General features: G+C 44.4%; 1 protein-coding gene across 4 annotated transcripts in view; it reads right to left on the bottom strand.

Annotated features, from left to right (window-relative positions):
• The window catches only part of DDR2 (discoidin domain receptor tyrosine kinase 2), a 133,557-nt gene extending 125,747 nt beyond the window's left edge, over nucleotides 1–7,810 (bottom strand). For all 4 annotated transcript variants that reach the window (XM_045515837.2, XM_010953779.3, XM_074349726.1 and 1 more), the window contains exon 1: nucleotides 7,617–7,810. The gene's annotated coding sequence lies outside the window, so the exon portion shown is untranslated. The remainder of the gene's footprint in view (nucleotides 1–7,616) is intronic.
• Between the last annotated feature and the right edge of the window lie 9,322 nt (nucleotides 7,811–17,132).

Genomic DNA, 17,132 nt, shown 5'->3' with positions numbered 1-17,132 from the left:
TTAATGTAGTAAAACACAGATATGCAAGGCTATTTCTCTGGGCTCCCCAGTGCAAATTTCCCACCACCTCACTGTCCAGAGCTGGCTGGTCATAGGCAGTCTGACTGACTGCCAAGCCTCTGGGCTTCCTGCTCTTTGCTTCCTGCCTTTCTGATTCTATCCAAGTCTTATTCCACCTCCAGGATCCAGTTCCAGTCCCCTGACAATCCAGCCCCGTCCCCACACTCTCGTGCTTGCAGGCACTGAGCAACTAGCCCCCCATTTCCTTTATCATTTCCTGAATTTTCTAACCGATAATAAACACAAGAAAAGACCGTGTCTGATGACATTCAAGGCACTTAGTAATCACTCAAAAAAAAAAAAAAAAACTTTTGCTGAATAAAGGAATAAATCTATATTGACCTCAGAATCATGAGTTAAGCAGAAAATTTCATGCCTACAAAACACTAGGAAAATTAACCCTTTTCTGGGCCTCAAAGGCTTCTTAAGCCTTCCTAGTCCAGTTGATCTTAGTTTTAGGAAAGGAGAAGATTGATTCTATCAATCTTCTGGGGCACCTGGCAGGTCTGCGTTCTTTTTTTCATTGACAGAGCTGTGCTTTCTGCCACCTTCTCACAGGCTCCCCTGGCCGTGCTTGGCCTCCAGGAGAGTCTAGACCGAGTATATTAAGTGATATTTAAACATGTATCTCTAAATTTTCCAAAGGTCTGGCCAAAAGAATATTCTTTCCAAGAACGTATTCTCTATTGACAATTGTTCTTTCCTTCATTCATTCTTTGAATTATTCAACAACCATTTAGCCCCGGAGTGAGCCCTCCAGATACAAGGGTGGAGAAAAAACCATCCAGGTCCTAGAGGCACCATTGAGTGCAGTTTAACTCTACCCACTTCACACAATTCTTAGAAAGCTTCAATGAGATTATGTACATACAGCGCTTAACATAAATCTTGGTACACAATAGGCACTCATCACTAAGTCACCAGGATAGTTACTTTTCATTATTAATGAAATTTAAAAGAAAGAGGGCAGATCACAAAGGTTTTCCTGAGGGGGGGAAAATGTAGCTTGAATGTAGCTTTAAAGCAGAGTGCCTCTAAGTGTAAATGTATTCTTTAGGTCCACGACAGTTCTAGAACTTCTAAAATTTTAAATCTTTGACTCTGTAATTTGGAATTTTTGATACTAGTGGTGACCAAGCACTGTCATGCAATTCCAGTGCCTGCCCTTTCACTTGTGTTTACAATTGTCCAAATGCCAAAGGAAAGCCGGATCAAGTCAAGAAGTGATCTAGAGACAGAGGAAGCAGTGGGAGGGCTGAGTCACCAGGTGGCGTGGGGCAGTTTAATCTACTCAGCCAGTGGGGTCAGTGCCGTGATCCCCCGGGGAGCAGATGTGTGATGCGGACTCTGACTCTTTCCATACCAACGGTTCCCGGCTTAAAAGCAGAAACCTGAGGCATAAACCCAAGCACAGCGGTTCTGTCACTAATTCTATCAGCAATCAGATTAGATACCCATTTTGTGGCAGTTTCATTGTCACCCGATGCTAACCTTATCTTCGAGTGAATAGACAATTTACCAAATTATCAGATGGTACCTCATTAAAACTAACATTTGACCATTGCCTACTAGCAGAGCTTTGGTTAAGTATGAGATCTGATCTTCCGAAACAGATAAACCCTTGAGGCTATTACTAACAATCTGTTTAACACACTTACTCCAATAGGCATTTTCTGCATGAGTATTAATTTTGTTTAAACAACAGACCCAAATTAAACATAGACCAGGTCTCAATGCCACATGTGTCCCCTTTTGGAAGTGGTTAGTTTTAACAAACCACATCATCTCACGTATTAGAATAATGGCTTATTATTTTACTGAGTTTATAGCTATGTTTGATTTCATCTATCAATTTGCTTTGGCTTTATAGTCGCAAAAGAACTATAGCATAAGAAGTGTTGTGATACTGGAGTTTATAAGAAATATATATCTGGTCATTTAGAGGACCAAAATATATTTCTTATATATATTTGGTCTTCATCCACAGATGCAGGCTCACAGAGCTCCCAAAACCCTAGGAATTTCCTAAGAGATGGGAGCCATAAAGGTGCCCTTTGTTAGATTGAGGTAACCCTAGGACCCCACCTAAGGATGGGAGCTGGTTGCCAGGGAAACCAATCTTGTGATTAGAGGATTGTAACTTTCAGTACCACATTTCTGACGTCCCAGGACAAGAGGGGCTGGAGGTTGAATCAATCACCAATTGCCAATGATTTAATCAATCATGCCTGTGTAATGAAGCCTCCATAAAAACTGAGGAGAGGGTTCAGAGAACTTTCAGGTTGATGGGTACATGGAGATTAGGGGCGAGTGGTGCCTAGAGAGGGCATAACAGCTCCTCACCCTTTCCCAGTACCTTGCCCTATGCATCTCTCCATCTGGCTGTCCCTGAGTTACATCCTTTTATGATAAACCAGTCATCTAGTAAATAAAATGTTTCTCTGAGTTCTATGAGCTACTCTAGCAAATTAGTCAAAGCAGAGGAAGGGGTCTTCGGAGCCTCTCATTGATAGCACAGAAGCCTCTAATTTATAGTCAGAAGCACAGGTAACAGCCTGGGCTTACAACTGGCCTCTGAAGTGGGGCCTTGGGGGCGATCTTGTGGGACTGAACCCTTAACATGTGGAATCTGATGCTATCTCTGGGTAGACAGTGTCAGAATCCATTTGAATTGTAGGACACCCAGCTATTGTCCAGAGAATTGTTTGGTGTTGTGGGGCGGGGGGTGGGGGCAGAGCCCCCCCCCATACAACACGCATGTGGAAATTGGGTCCAGGAACCTAATTTTAGGGTATACCTAGATATATGTGTGAAGGTTTTTTGTGTGAACATAAGTTGTCGATCTGTTTGGGTAAATACCAAGGAGCATGATTTCTGGATCATATATAAGAATATGTTGAGTTCTGTAAAAATCTGCCAAACTATCTTACAAAGTGGCTCTACTATTTCCCATTTCCAACAGCAATGAATGAGAGTTCATGTTGCTCTGTATCAGCACCAGCATTTGGTATTGTCAGTGTTCTGGATTTTGACCATTCTAATAGACGTGCGGTGGTAACTCACTGTTGTTTTAATTTGCAATTCCCAAATGATAGATAGTGTCGAACACTGTTTCATATGTTTACCTGCCATTTGTATATCTTCTTTGGTGAGCTGTCCATTCAGATCTTTTGCCCACAACCAGTGAGTGCAGACTGGAAATCAGGTCTGTCTGACTTCACATCGGAAAGAGTCTGCGGCCTGGACAAGCTTCCACTTAAGAGGAAAAGGCAGGTTGTGGACATTATGAGGAGGTCTCGACAAAACTCCAAGAAGCCAACCAGGGGAAGGAGGCACTGACAGGTAAATTCTTCACAGGACAATGGAGAGGTGGGGTGGGGGGTGGAATATGACCATGGATGGTTTTTCTACCAACCCTTCACTTACTTCGTGCTGAGAAACGACTGAGGTAACAAACTTGGAGACATATCAGCGAAGTTTCAGGTTAGAATCACATGGGAAACACTTCAAAGTACTCAGATACTCGTATTTAATTGATCTGGAGACCCTTAAGGTCTACCCAAGGTTTCTAATTTAGTGGCGAGAGCCTCGTTGTAGATGGTTGCTAATTCAGAGAGGCTCTGGGATGCCTGGGGATGTGGGACACGTGTCTGGACTGAGTAGTCACTGTTGGGAGAGAGTTGATTCTTATGTTGCTTGGCTTCAAACAACGCAAGGGGTATAAAGAATCTGCGTTGTGGCCAGGCCACCATTTATGTCAGCTGGCACACAACGTCAGCAGGTCTGTGGAAGCCCACTTTTAGAGGGGTGTTAGCTTTCTGGATGCCCATGAAAAATATGTTTGCATGGTGTATTTGAGGTGTGGGTGATGTAAAGTGTCTGAAAGTCGATCTTATAAAGGAACTTGGAAAGAAGTACATGAGAGGTAATGTTAATTTAAAACGGTGTGAAGTTAATATACCGGGGTGGGGGTGGGGCTACACTCTAATTTTTAATGTGTCTATTGAAAATGCAATCATACGGAAAGGTCTGAACTAGATTTGTGACATGTGATGGGTAATTCATACGACTTAAAGTGTTGGAAGTGACTACATAGGAAGGGAAAGAAAACAGTGTGTGAACAGAGAGGCTAGGGGACAGTGGGGAGCACTGAGACTCCTCGGGCTGACACTCCCACTGGTGCTTGGACATTGTCTAGGAAAAACTCACTGTTTTTCTCTACTCACACACTCAGAATATTTCTGACACCAGATATGTGGGCTTCCATATCAAGCAATTCTGATACTCCCTGCCTGAAGTTAGTGCAGAGCCCACAGGTTAAGGGCTCAGACCCTAAAGACTGTCCCCCCAGTGCAGACACCAATTACAAATAGCAGGTCCCCAAGTTACCCACAACTTCTTTCCAACTTGGCTACAAATCAGCAGTTCCCATGAGCCCTCCAACCACCTTGGATTCAATCATTTGCTAGACCAGCTCACAGAACTCAGGGAAACACTTACATGTACCAGTTTATTATATAATAAAGGACACAGATGAACAGCCAGACAAAGAGATACATAGAGGGAGGTCTGGGAGGGTCCTGAGCCCAGGAGCTTGTGTCCCTGTGGAGTTGGGGTGCACCACCCTCCCAGCACGACATATGTTCACCAATCCAGAAGCTCCCTAAACCTCCTACTTTGGGGATTTTCATCACATAGGCATGACTGATCATCAACACAGGTTCCAGCTCTGTTCCCCCTCCTGGAAGATAGGAAGTGAGGCCAAAAATTCCAAGTTTCTAATCATGGCTTGGTCTTTCTGGGGACCAGCCCCTACCCAGGAGCCCACCCAGAGTCACTTTATTAGAATAGAAGACACTCCTGTCACCTAGGAAATTCCGAGGGAATTAAGAGCTCTGTGCCAGGAGTGGAGCGTCAAAGACCAAAAGTTAGAACAAAAGATGCTCCTAGTGTTCTTTCTCACTTAGGAAATGACGAGGGTCTCAGAGCTCTGTTCCAGGAACCAGAGGAAGAGACCACTGTGTATTTTTTCCATTATGTCACAGACATGGATACCGTTGGGAGTTTCAACTTGAAGAGTCTAAGAAAAAGAATCTGGAAATTCCCCACTTCCCTTATCTTTGGTGTTTATAAAGCAAACAGCTCTTCAGCAGAAGCGGAGGTAGAGGCCCCCGCTACCTCCTGGGCCTCAGCCCCCACCCCCAGGAGCAGCTGCATGCCTTCTGACCAGAGGCAGGAGGAGAATTTATGAGGAGGAACATGTGGTGAAGGATGGGGTGAGATGTGCCTCTGGTGACAAGAAGGCCCAGGGTCAAGGATCTACCCTCAGCTAAATGTGAAGCCCCTCAAAAGCCATGTCCTTTGAGGAGAGACCAGAGAACTGATCCCGACTAACCCTTTCTTGTTCGGAGACAGCGCAGACCCAGCCAAGGGATGCCTGAACAGCAAGGCGTCCTTCAGCCTCCACTGAGCTCATTGGGTAGGGAATCATGGCCAAGCCAGGCCACCAGAGGCAAGTTTCAGAAAGAAAAGCCAGGAATATTCCCCGTGTAGAGGGCTGCTTCCATTCAAAAGAGATGAGCACCGAGACCCAAGCCACTCATTTTAGAGTTTACAGCCCAACGCAACCGCCCTCTTGCCAGCACTGGCACTGCCTGCCAGACCCAGCATGGCAGAGGCCACCTGACATTACGTTCCCGCCTTCAGTGATCACCGTCCCGAGAACCGGTCCTGTAAGCCCTTCACAGCCTTCGGGACGCATTCATGTCCAGTATCTCCTGAACAATAACACAGAAAGTGTTACTGTTATTTCAACGTAATAAACACAGAGGCTGAGACGCAGGAAGGGAAAGCAGCTTTGCCAAGTGCTGAAAGGCAGAGCCAGAACTTGCGCTTGGGACTTCAGACTCTAAATCCCAGGCTCTTTGCACAAGAAAGGTAGGCACCTACCTACCAAGCACCCAGAACAAATGCACAGAGCTGCCCACCACAGTCCCTTTCTGGCAGCCAGATAAATACTCATCCGAGTGTGGAGGTCGCCTCCCAGAGAGGATCCGCGCTGCTCCCCTGGCCTGACACCGTGGCCACCTCGTCACCGAGGGAAACACGGAGTTTGACTCAGAAAGTCATCAAATGTGTGTATGGAGTGGGGGAGGGGAGGGTCATTGCCGAGTGACTCAGAGCACAGAGTTTAGGGTCAGACCTACGAGAGTTTCAACCTTATTAGCTGCAGCTCCTTAAGCAACTCATTCTACGTCTCTAAGCTTTAATCCCCTTATTCATAAAACAGGAATAATGCCTTAGGGACTCGGAGAGTCAATCAAATGATGTATGTAAAGCCCTGAGCACGGAGCCTGGTGCACAGCAAGTACCCAAATGGTCGCTTTTTAAGTTTTACACAGGCCACCAAGTATCGCCATGGATGCCATTAGCCGATGAACCACCCTTAGCATCCTCCTTTGCTGATACCTCACGTCTTCGTGGTGACTTGTTAGTTAAACAGCCTCTGTTACCACAGCCTCAAGAGAAATGAACACAAAAACACGGAGGTATGGGGTGGAAAGAGCGCTGGATTAGCAGCAAAGAGAACCCTGCTTTCTTGTTCAGCTCTGCTATTAACGTGCTGTGTGTGTGACCCTGAACGTGTCAGTCGCCGCTCTACCACATCCACCATCTGTGAAATGAGAGGGTCTGAGGAGATCTCTAAGGCCCTTCGCAGACTCTGCCTCTGCCGTTCCTCCAGGGCCAGATGCAGATGGCCAGCAGTCAGCAAAATGGTGCTGCACCCCTCCTGGCTTGAACCGTGCGAGCTCCCGCCTCAAATGGCTGGCCTGAGACTTTCAGCCGCTTGGAAAAATTCTCTTTCCCCTTGGATGGGAGTCTTGAACTTCAGCCAGGACTCAGAGGTCCCAACTGCAAACAGTCCCAAGTCGTTCGATAACAAAGGGAAAGGTACCCAGGCCTGCGAGGTGGGGAAGTGAGGCTCGTCCCCAACTGAAAAATACCCTGTCCACCCAGCCCCCCGCCCGGCCGCCCCAATCCTCACCCAAAGCTGTCCGTCTCACAGTTAAGTCGGCAACTTCCCCGAAAAATTAAAATTACAAAAAGGTGTCCTCTCCAAAACTCAGGACCTTAAACACCGCCGCTGAATGCCGAAAACCCAGCTCCCTGCTCTGGCTTCCCCATCCCTGAAACCAGCTCTGCGATCGGCCTGTCTTGACTGCCAACAGTTTCAACTCAGCGAATGCTGTTTGTTGTATCTTGCAGCTGCTATGGGTTCGTTTACTTTGCTTCAGTCTTCTTTGGTTAGCAGCGCTTTCTTCTTCTCTACATAACATGCATCCAGCCTCCCCCCAGAAACCTAAGATCATGGATTTCTCGAGCCTACGGTGCCCCATTCCCTTCCGTTCCTCGCCTGACTTGAAACCCCCTTCTGCCTCCTTTTCAAAACTTTTTCTGAGACACCAGGAGAAGGATATCCAGAGCTTTCGTTTTCGGAAAAGAAAAAAAAAAAAAATGAAGGAAAAAAAAAAAAAAAGCTAAAACACATAACTTACGTTCATCCAGGAGTGCACAGTTTTGGAAAGAAGAAAACAGAGCTATAATCCACTGCGTTCCCCCAACCCAAAAAGAAGACTTTGTTGTGAAACGCTTCTTTTTCCACTTTGCCGGTGGAGGAGCCCGGCGGTAGGCATACATCCACAGGCTGATGCAAGATGCCTTTGAGAGAAACCTCACATTCTGAGGATTCCTGGGAAAGCGCCAGGGATCCCAGCATCCAATATATTGCACATTTGGTTTCAATTAGAAAGGGGGTTGGGGAGGGAAGAAGGAAAGTCACCAATCAGAGCTGTTTTCTGTTTAGAGACTATTTCTTTTGACCCAAGGGACCACGGGCAAAGCTATAATTTACAGCAAAACCCATTCATAGAAGAAAAAATATGTATAACCATAGGACAGACTTAAAGACATAGCTCCCTTCCGCCTTATTCCTACCGCATCCATCCCTAAGCCCCCCTCACCATCTAAGACCTGGTCCCCACCCCGCGAGGCCCCCCCACCTCATTTTTCTTACTTGAGCTGAAACTATAAGCACAACTTAGGGTTTGGATTCGCTTCTGATTGTAGCTTCCAGGACAGTTGGGTCACACACATGGAGTTGATCTTTAGTGTTTTATCCATGAAAAGCTAGCGCTGAACCCTCCCCCAAAAAGATTTGATTTAATCCCTCCACCCCCACCTCCCCCACCAAAAAAAAAAAAAAACTGGACAGTTTGAGAGTCTAGGATTCCTATTTTTTTCCACTTAATTCCCAGTTGTTTGCTGCCTCCTCTGAGGGTCTGTTGCTGCCCTGATTCATGCTGCTAAATGAAAACACAAGCATTTACAAGGGGTTCTAAATTATTTTGAAATTTTTTTCCCTTTTTTCTCTTTTTTTCTTTTTTTCCTATCCATGGCCAAGACCATAGATGGTGTGAAAGGGGAATGTAGGTGAGAGGGAGAAATCTTTCCCTCGGCTCTATAAATGAGTAACTAATTCTCCTCTCCATCCATCAAGGCTCTTGGCCTTTACCCTTTGAGTCTGGATCATTCCTTACCAAGCACAGCCTTGGTCTGTCCTGAAGGTCTGGATTCTCTGTGAGTACAGGGAGTGCAGAGTAAGCAGAGACTCAAGGTCAGGAAATCCGGAGAAGAAGGTAGATGGCAAGAGAGTGACTAAGAAGACCAGATCCACCTTTGCCAGAGGGCCTCCTAGTAAAGAGACTCCGGTCTCTGGGCTCTTAAGCTATCAGCATCTCTTCCCTGCCTGTTCTCTGGCAAGTAGTCTGGGATTGCACAGCCCCCAAGGGAAGCAAGAAAAGAGATGGAACGAACAGGAAAAGGAAAGTGAAAAGGAATCATGGAAGGACATTCCCAGAGTAAGTCTGGAGTGGGGGTTAATTCATAAGAGGAACAGGGAGGCAAGACTTTCAACTGGAATGGCCATGAAGAGTCAAGTTGCCAGTGTTAAGTTCCTAGGGATCCTTAAGTTCAATCAGAAGCTGGGCTTTCAATGGGGGGAGGATACAGATCAATGGTAGAGCGTGTGCTTAGCATCCACGAGGTCCTCGGTTCAATCCCCAGTACCTCCATTAATAAATAAATAAATAAAAATACACCTAGTTGCCCCCCCCATAAAAATCAAAATTAAAAAAAAGAAAAGAAACTGGCCTTTCAGATCTGTGCTTCCCAGATGGAGGAAGTCATGGAGAACCTGGAGACGGTTCAGAGGGCAGCCACAAACATGATTAAAGGTAGAAAAGAAGACTTAAGAGAAAACACGAGAACTAGGGTTATTTTGCAAAGAGAAGAAACAATACAGAGACAAACCTATTAAGAAGACTTAAAGGAACTTAGAAAACCTAAAGTTAGGTCTGATGGTGACTAAGGCCAGGACACTCAGCTCAACTCAATAAGTATATATTGAGCGTTTATTAGGCACTTTCCTGGGTGCTTGCCTGAGACAGCTGCAGACATCTGGTTTTAGGGATAGTCCTAGAGTCCCCCCAAATATCTAGGCCTGCAATCATTTACCTCTTTGGCATTACCATGAAGAATGCACTGATAGCATGACCTATAATTTCACAGATTTGGTGAGACTACAGGTCAAATGTGGGAAGCAGTTTAATGATTTCATAAAGCCGAATACTAACAAAGGACAGATACCGTATATGTCCTCAAACACCAGGTCTTAAGGCGGTGCCACCCCATAGTCAGGGCTGGTTGGCTGTCCGTGTACATGTATGGCTAGGAATCCAGCCAGGGCCAGTGATGCCGACTCCAAAACTCAGACACACTGGCGTCTCTGTGAGGAATGAGGGCTAGCCCTGTCAAGAGTCTATGGGTACGCAGACCAAGGAGACTTTTGGGAAGAATTTTCTGAGTGAAGAAAGAACCAGAGGACAAAAGACAGTCCCAAGTGAAACCAAGCCATGTCAAAAGGTGAGGAGAAGCTCTAAGAAAAATACCATGTCTATCACTCAGGTGATGGACACATAGGCAAATCGGGGATCTAACCTTGAACTCTAAGAAGATGCTACCAAAAACAGAGCAAGGAAAAGCTGAAAGCAAAATTTTACTGAAATATTTGAGGGACACTGAAAGCCTTAGGAGGACTCATCAGAGTTGAGCCTCCACTCTGGAAGACATCTGGTTTGCGGGGAGGGGCACACTCCTTCAAACTTGACAACAGCCATGGCTGCCCAAAGCCACAGCAGAAAGGAAAGAAAATGGCAAACACCACTTCAAAGCCGAGAGGAGTAATTCACAGAATACACAGACAAAAATTTCCTGGAGATTCTCAGAACTATGTGACAGAGTTTTGAGTAAAGCTGGAATTCCTAAAATTGTGGGAACAGATGTGGAGAAATACTATTTTGTTACTCTTTTGTGAACAGATTTTGCCCCCTGGACTGGCTTGGGAGACATGAGTCACTGGAATCAGAATGATTTATGTTCCACGGGAGGTAACACATCCACATTGTAAAGACTGTTTTGCACTAGGAAGGAGTTACTGACAAACAGTACAGAATTCCACTACCTGGACTGTACTAAAAAATAAGATAGAATTATCTGGAATGGTCGAGATGCAGTATTAATTAGAAGTAAGGAAATGTGCAAGATTATTTTTCAAGATCTTTCCTAGTCTACAAACCAAGGTTCAAGTAAATACAAGTGTTAAGAATTGAAATGACTGTAGTATTTCATCTCCAAATGTGCAAGGGTTGGACACCTTTATGGTGACTTAGGAAGTAAAATAAAGGATGGAAGTAAAAGGAGCATAAATAACTTAGTTTAAGAAGTACACACACATACACCCCTTAAAAGGCTATACCAGAATTCACAGAAACCAAACCCAGTTGGTACATTTAAGATTAGCAAGGAATTAAAACCAGAAATTAGCCACCAGTAACCTAATGCCTAGTTAGCTGTTTTGTCTTTTCTCTTCTCTTCCTCCTCCTCTTCTTCTTTTCCTTCTGTTTTTCTCCTTCTCCTTCTCCCTTCCTCTCTTTCTCTGTCTCTCTCCCCTTCCCTCCCTTCCTTCCTCTCTCATTTATTCATTCGTCTCTCTCCTCATCTCTACACATCTTGCTTTAACATATTCTTTTAGGTAGAGCAGACTTTTCTACTACTTTCCACACATTATTGAAGTTGATTGTCCTAAAATGATATCTTAGCTCTCAAATTATCTCTCTTCATTTCAGGTGAACACAAGAGACTGACTAGTTTTACTGAAGCCCAGTTCTGGAATCCTGAGATGAAGAATTTGAGGGGTCAGGTGTGTTTCATGTATTTATCCTCCATCTCTAAACCGTGGAGGGCAGTGGGTCATGTAATACAAATACTGCTCCATCACGCTCACAGGGTGGTCAGTTCTCAGAAAAGACCGTCATACATTGAAAGACAGGCCAAAATTATCTGCTGCATCAATAATTAAGCTTGACAATCCCTGAATTTTATAGAAATTATACCTCACCAAACAACTGAACGTTGTATACTGTGGAGCCATAGTATGTACACATTTAGCTTAAGTATCCATTTTAGGACCTAATCTTTAAAATAAGATGTCTTGTTACTGGTCAATCTGTCCATAATAGAGAAATCCATTGACATATGTTGTCATAAAGGCTTAATTAAAAAAAAAATCAATACAGAGGAAATCTTGTAGGCAACAGAAATACTCTGGTTTTATTAAAAGCAGAATAGTCTTAATGTCCAGACAGCTGTATAGAGAATTTCATTTGGCTTCTTCCTGAATTTAGCTCATGATTCAAGAGTCCTAGTTTGCTTAAGAATTACCCTATGGAATTGTAACCACAAAGGCATGAATACCATCTTTACAAGTGATTTAAAGATATCAGGTCACCTGACCCCTAAGAGACTGTTCCCTCTGTGGGCTGGGTCCTAACACTACCTGCCTCTAGGTGCTGTTCTGTGATGGACTTTAGTGGAGGATGATCCAAGTTCAAACTCCTTGTGAGCAGAGTCACCTTCAACGAGTCACTCACTTTTCTGTCTATAAAGTGAAGGATGATATGAACTGACCACTCACAGGGTTGTGAACATAAAATATCATGAAAGAATAACTTACTGATGGCTTACTGTATGCAGGCATTCTTCTAAGAACTTTACATTTATTATTTCATTTCTCAAAAGAGCTTTATGGGATAGGTACTATAATTTCCCCAATGTCCATACACAAGAATTAATGCACAAAACACTTAAACTGCCCAAGCTCCTACCTGGTGAGCTAGACTATTTATATGTATCTACGTGCTTTGTTGACAATAAAGTGTGTGTGTTTATGTAGCAAACAGAACAGATGTAGACTTAGTGGGAAAGAGTCAGTCGGGGGGAACAAAAGTCTTGCTTCCCTATGGAGAATTATCTACATTATTTTCCTTTCCATCCTTTTCCCGCTGAAGCCCATCTTTGTGTCACTGTTTCTTAGCCCTTCCTTCAGAGGAAGAAAAGAGATTTTTTTTTTTAAGTTAAAATCATTCCGTGACTCTTCCATGGATGAGCTGAAAAGTCAAGTTGAGTAAAGAGGAAGTTGGGGTTAATAACCAAAATAAGGTTCTTCTTTGCCTGTGTTTTTTTTTTTTTAACAATGGCACATATAATATTTCATAGTTTAAAGGAGTGCTTTCACAGACATGACTTCACCCGATCCTCAGACAGCCCCAGTATGTACGCAGTGCAGAGAGCAATGTCCTCACTTGACAAATAAGGAAAATGAAGCTCAGGGAAGTAGCAACTTACATACGGGTTTTTGCTGGGAAATGGCAGAATCTGAGTTTGAATCTGTTCCTTTCCTTCTGATTCTCAGTCCTCTTTCTGCCCATTTGGCATCAACAACAAACCTCAGAGGCTCTAGACTCTTGATTTACACCCAATCCTAGGGAACTAGGTTATCTGGCTTCCCCGCCTGCTTCGCTGTTCCTCCACTTCCTTTTCCATAACAAATCCTCACCTCGGCAGAAATCCTGAGATGAGGGCTGAAAAAAATAGGCACAGGAAACCCAGAAGTGTAACTCAGCCTTGGATTCCCTAAGGAGAGTGAGAGCTACGAAAAGAGTTTTTTCAAACAATGCATTTCACATCCTCATCCTAGGAATGCAACCCTTCTCCAAGCCAAAGTCTGGAAACCTAAACTGTCCTTGTCAGATAAGAAAGCAACCTACTTTTAAACAGCTCCAGGGCACAGGATCTCTCAGCAGCCTGAGTGTATATCAACACTCAGTGGCAAAAGTTCTGCTTTGTATCCATCCTGAATCTCCCCTGCTACCATTTTACCTTAACCCTTGTCTGGACTCGGTGAAAACAGCCCTCAGCTAGTTAAACGACCTCCCTGCTCCTCACACACACATACACATTTTCAGAGCAGAGTGGAGTTTGAACAGCAGTATTATTTTTCCATGCTCAGGCCCAGTTTGGAGCAATCATCTTATACATAATGATAACCTTCCTTATGAAATTTGAAGACCCTCAGCTGCCTTGCATCCGGGCTGGGGTTTTTCCGGCGTCTGGGAGAGAAACAACATAATCCCCACTGACTGTCCTGTTAGGGATCCAAGAAGCTTGGAAAGTCAAAGGACTTTTAGTTGTTGGAGTCTTGCTGTTTTTAGGGATGCAGCCCCCTTTCCTCCTGCATCTCTGGAGGGCACAGAGAACCATGAGAGGTCAATCTGAGTTCCTACTTGGGGGGTGGGAGGGGAGATTTACATAATTATTAAAATTTTTTGATCCTTTAAAACATCTCACTTTAGAGATCTGTTTGCTCAATGCCCTATCATTTAGCTCTCAATGCATAACTCCATCCCATTGCCCTGAGTTACACCATAAACACCACCTCTCTGTTTCTAATACACAACATATTTCAAAGCAGAAAGGAATTTATAGTGCCAATGTTATTTTTCCATGTACACTTTCAGTTTGGAATGTCCAGCAGCACTCAAATTGCCTTTCAAGATAAAGACCAGACTCTGATTCTGTGTAATCTTCGTGGGCTTCTGGGAAAGCTCAGATGTTAGTCGCATGGATGGAATCTGTGTTCTCCAGGGCCCTTCACATCCCAGAGAGGAACCATTTATACAAAGCCAGGATCCATCAGAGTTCTCCAGTGGCCTACTGCCAGAGCTTTCACAACTAGCAAGGCAAGTTTCAATTCTAAGACCCGTGCAGCACACAGCAAGGGCAAGTTCTTCTACCCTGACCTCAGTTCAGTGTAAGCTGGGAGGAGACTCAGAGGTGAACCCAACCCAGTGCCCTTGTTTGACAGCCGAATCTCAGCACAGTTAAGTGACTTGTCTGAAGTCACTCAAAACAGGAGGGGAAAGCACAGCCTTGAACTCACATTTCTTGAGTCCCTGTCCACTGCACTTTCCAAAACATCATGCAATTATAAAGAATACTTTTACTTGAAACACTTAAAAAAGATTTCAGGAAAACAAACTAAATAAGAAACAATAGGTAAAGCATCCTTAGGCCAACTGAGGGCTAGGGGAGTGGCCGGCTGGGAACGGAGCGTGGGGAAGATCACCCCATGCGATGTCAGCGGTCGCTGAGAACACAGCTGAAGTCCTGCAACCTCCTGTTCTTAGTTTTGCTGACAGGCAGCCCCAGTTCCTTCAACAGCATGAAGGTTAGAGGTAGAATTATTTTTTCATGAGAAGTCTAAATACATTTAAGAGAGATCTGGCAGAGGCGAATGGAAAGACAGACCCTGAGTCTGCATCCATTCCACTCCCAGCAGGCCCCTGGATCCTCACCTGCAGACTCAGCCTCAGCTCCCCTTCCCCCACCTTGTCAGAATCAGCCCAATCCTGATATAGGAGGACCTGAGCAGTCATGACTGGTCTGTCTTCGATTAAAGACCTACATCTGGTCATGGCCCTGACTCCAAATTTTATCAACATTCCTGAGGCCCAGGATAGTAAATATTTGTAGGTCTGCTCAATCCACAGTGACCTCAGTACTGCCCTGTCTCCTACATCCATGCTTGCGTTACAGAACCTCCACTTCTTTGGCCGTAATTGAAGGGATCAGAAATACACAGCTGGCCCAAGCTACTTTTTGAATTATACTTCATAAAATGCACGAAATTGTTTCATTAGACTCGAAAATGGGTCAAGGAACTGCAAGTCCAGTCTGGACTCGTTTCTTAGAAAGAGGAGAATTGACTGTGAAACCTTAGGTGGTAATATTCTCTGCATCACATGGACTGTGGAAGCAGAGAAAGCTTGTCTACGGGGAGAAAAGAATTAAGGCAGTGGTCAGAAAAATGCAAAGACAAGTGAGAATTCTGGCAGTTTTCTAGTCTCAGTCCCAAGCTCTTTCCACAATCAAGATGCACTTTCTGTTGTTGGATCCCACAAGACACTCTGTATCCTTATAATACATCCCCAAGTGTTGTTCAGACTACATCAGGTGGGCTTCTGTAACTTGAAACCACATTCCTTTTAGTTCTCTGCATAGGCATCTCTTCTGGTGAATTAACCAACACTTCAGCAAGAATAGAAGGTGGGTATCTGAATTCCAATTATAATAGACAAGAAGACCCACGCAGAGACTCACATGGCATTTCCAGTAACTTTTTGGCTACATGTTGCCCAACTACTTATTTGCCTGGATCTCTGAGTAACACCTCCCTCTTAAGTTCTGTGCTCTGAGCTCTACTCTGGAATCAGGCAGGATCCAGTCAGAAAAACAGACAGAATACTAGGTATTTCAACTGAAGGGATCTAATACAAGGAATTGGCCACAAAGGTGTTGGAGGGCTGACCAATCAGAAATAATCACTGCAGAAAACAGCTGCTACCCTAAGGCTGGGAGAATAAAAGGAGAGGGATTTGGGCTACAACTTAGGAGCCAGAAGGAAGAGGGCACCATGAAACCACAGCTCAGGTCTCTAAGGTGGTTCATAATCTGGTTTCTGATAGTATCGTTGACGCACCATGTTGAAGCTGATTCTGGGAGCGTGGAAAGAAGCTGGAGGCTGGAACGAACTGCAATGGTAGCATGAAATGCTACTGCTGGGGTAACAACACTGATACCAAGAAACAGGAAATCACTCTCTACTCTCTTCCTCCCAGCTTTCAGTCCTTACCTCCTGTCTCCTATTGGCAGAATCTAAAGGGAGGTCTGTTGGTAAAGGAATCTCTGAATGTAGCTTGCAGAGCTTCCAGCTCCAACATCACGGAGCAAAGCACAGAAAAATGGATTTAAAGCTGAGAGACAATAGGCAAATCACCACAACTTGGACAGTCTCCACCCATTGCCAATGTCTTGTCTAGACTGCCACCCGTGTGTGTCCTCCTTCCTTAGATGCCAATCTTTGCTGTGCCACCTAAACCTTCCATCAATGGCTAGACCTGATGCGGTCTAACAGGCACCATTCCTCTCCACAGGGTGTTTCTAATCCTAAACCATGGCCTTCTTAAGGCAGCTCTAACTTGCTTCAACTATTCCAACATGCCAGTATGCCTCCTCAGATCAGATAATCAGCCCCAGGGCCTTTGCATTTGATATTCTTTTTACACAGAATACTCTTCCCCACCTAATCACCTGGACTGTTCCCTAACTTCCTAAGGGCTCCACTCAAATGCAACTTTTCAGTGAACTCTGACCACCATTTCTAATATTTTGCCCTCACTAACACTTTCTATCTGCCTTTCCTATTTTCTTTTTCATTTTACAACTGATTAACACATTATATATTTAATTCTTTATATCCAATAGAATGTAAATACCATTTATCTTGTTTACTCCCATACTCCCAAGGGTCTATAACTGTTCTTGGCACGTAGTAGGAACTCATAAATATGTACTGAATGTTGAATGAATGAATTAATTAAATTAATTAATGCCTACAATACTACCTGAGTGAGCTGGGAAAGTGTGTGTCCTAAACAAAGAACACAGAAGGAGAGCAGAGAGAGTATCTCTTGCTCACCCTGGAAGTCACTTCTGGGAGTCAGCTGGGAGTCAGATGAACATGAGATGAACACTCCTATAGCCCTCAGAGCCATTGT

Source organism: Camelus bactrianus, chromosome 21 (assembly GCF_048773025.1).
Source record: "Camelus bactrianus isolate YW-2024 breed Bactrian camel chromosome 21, ASM4877302v1, whole genome shotgun sequence".
Classification (NCBI taxonomy): domain Eukaryota; kingdom Metazoa; phylum Chordata; class Mammalia; order Artiodactyla; family Camelidae; genus Camelus; species Camelus bactrianus.
This window is presented reverse-complemented; position numbering and strand designations above follow the sequence as displayed.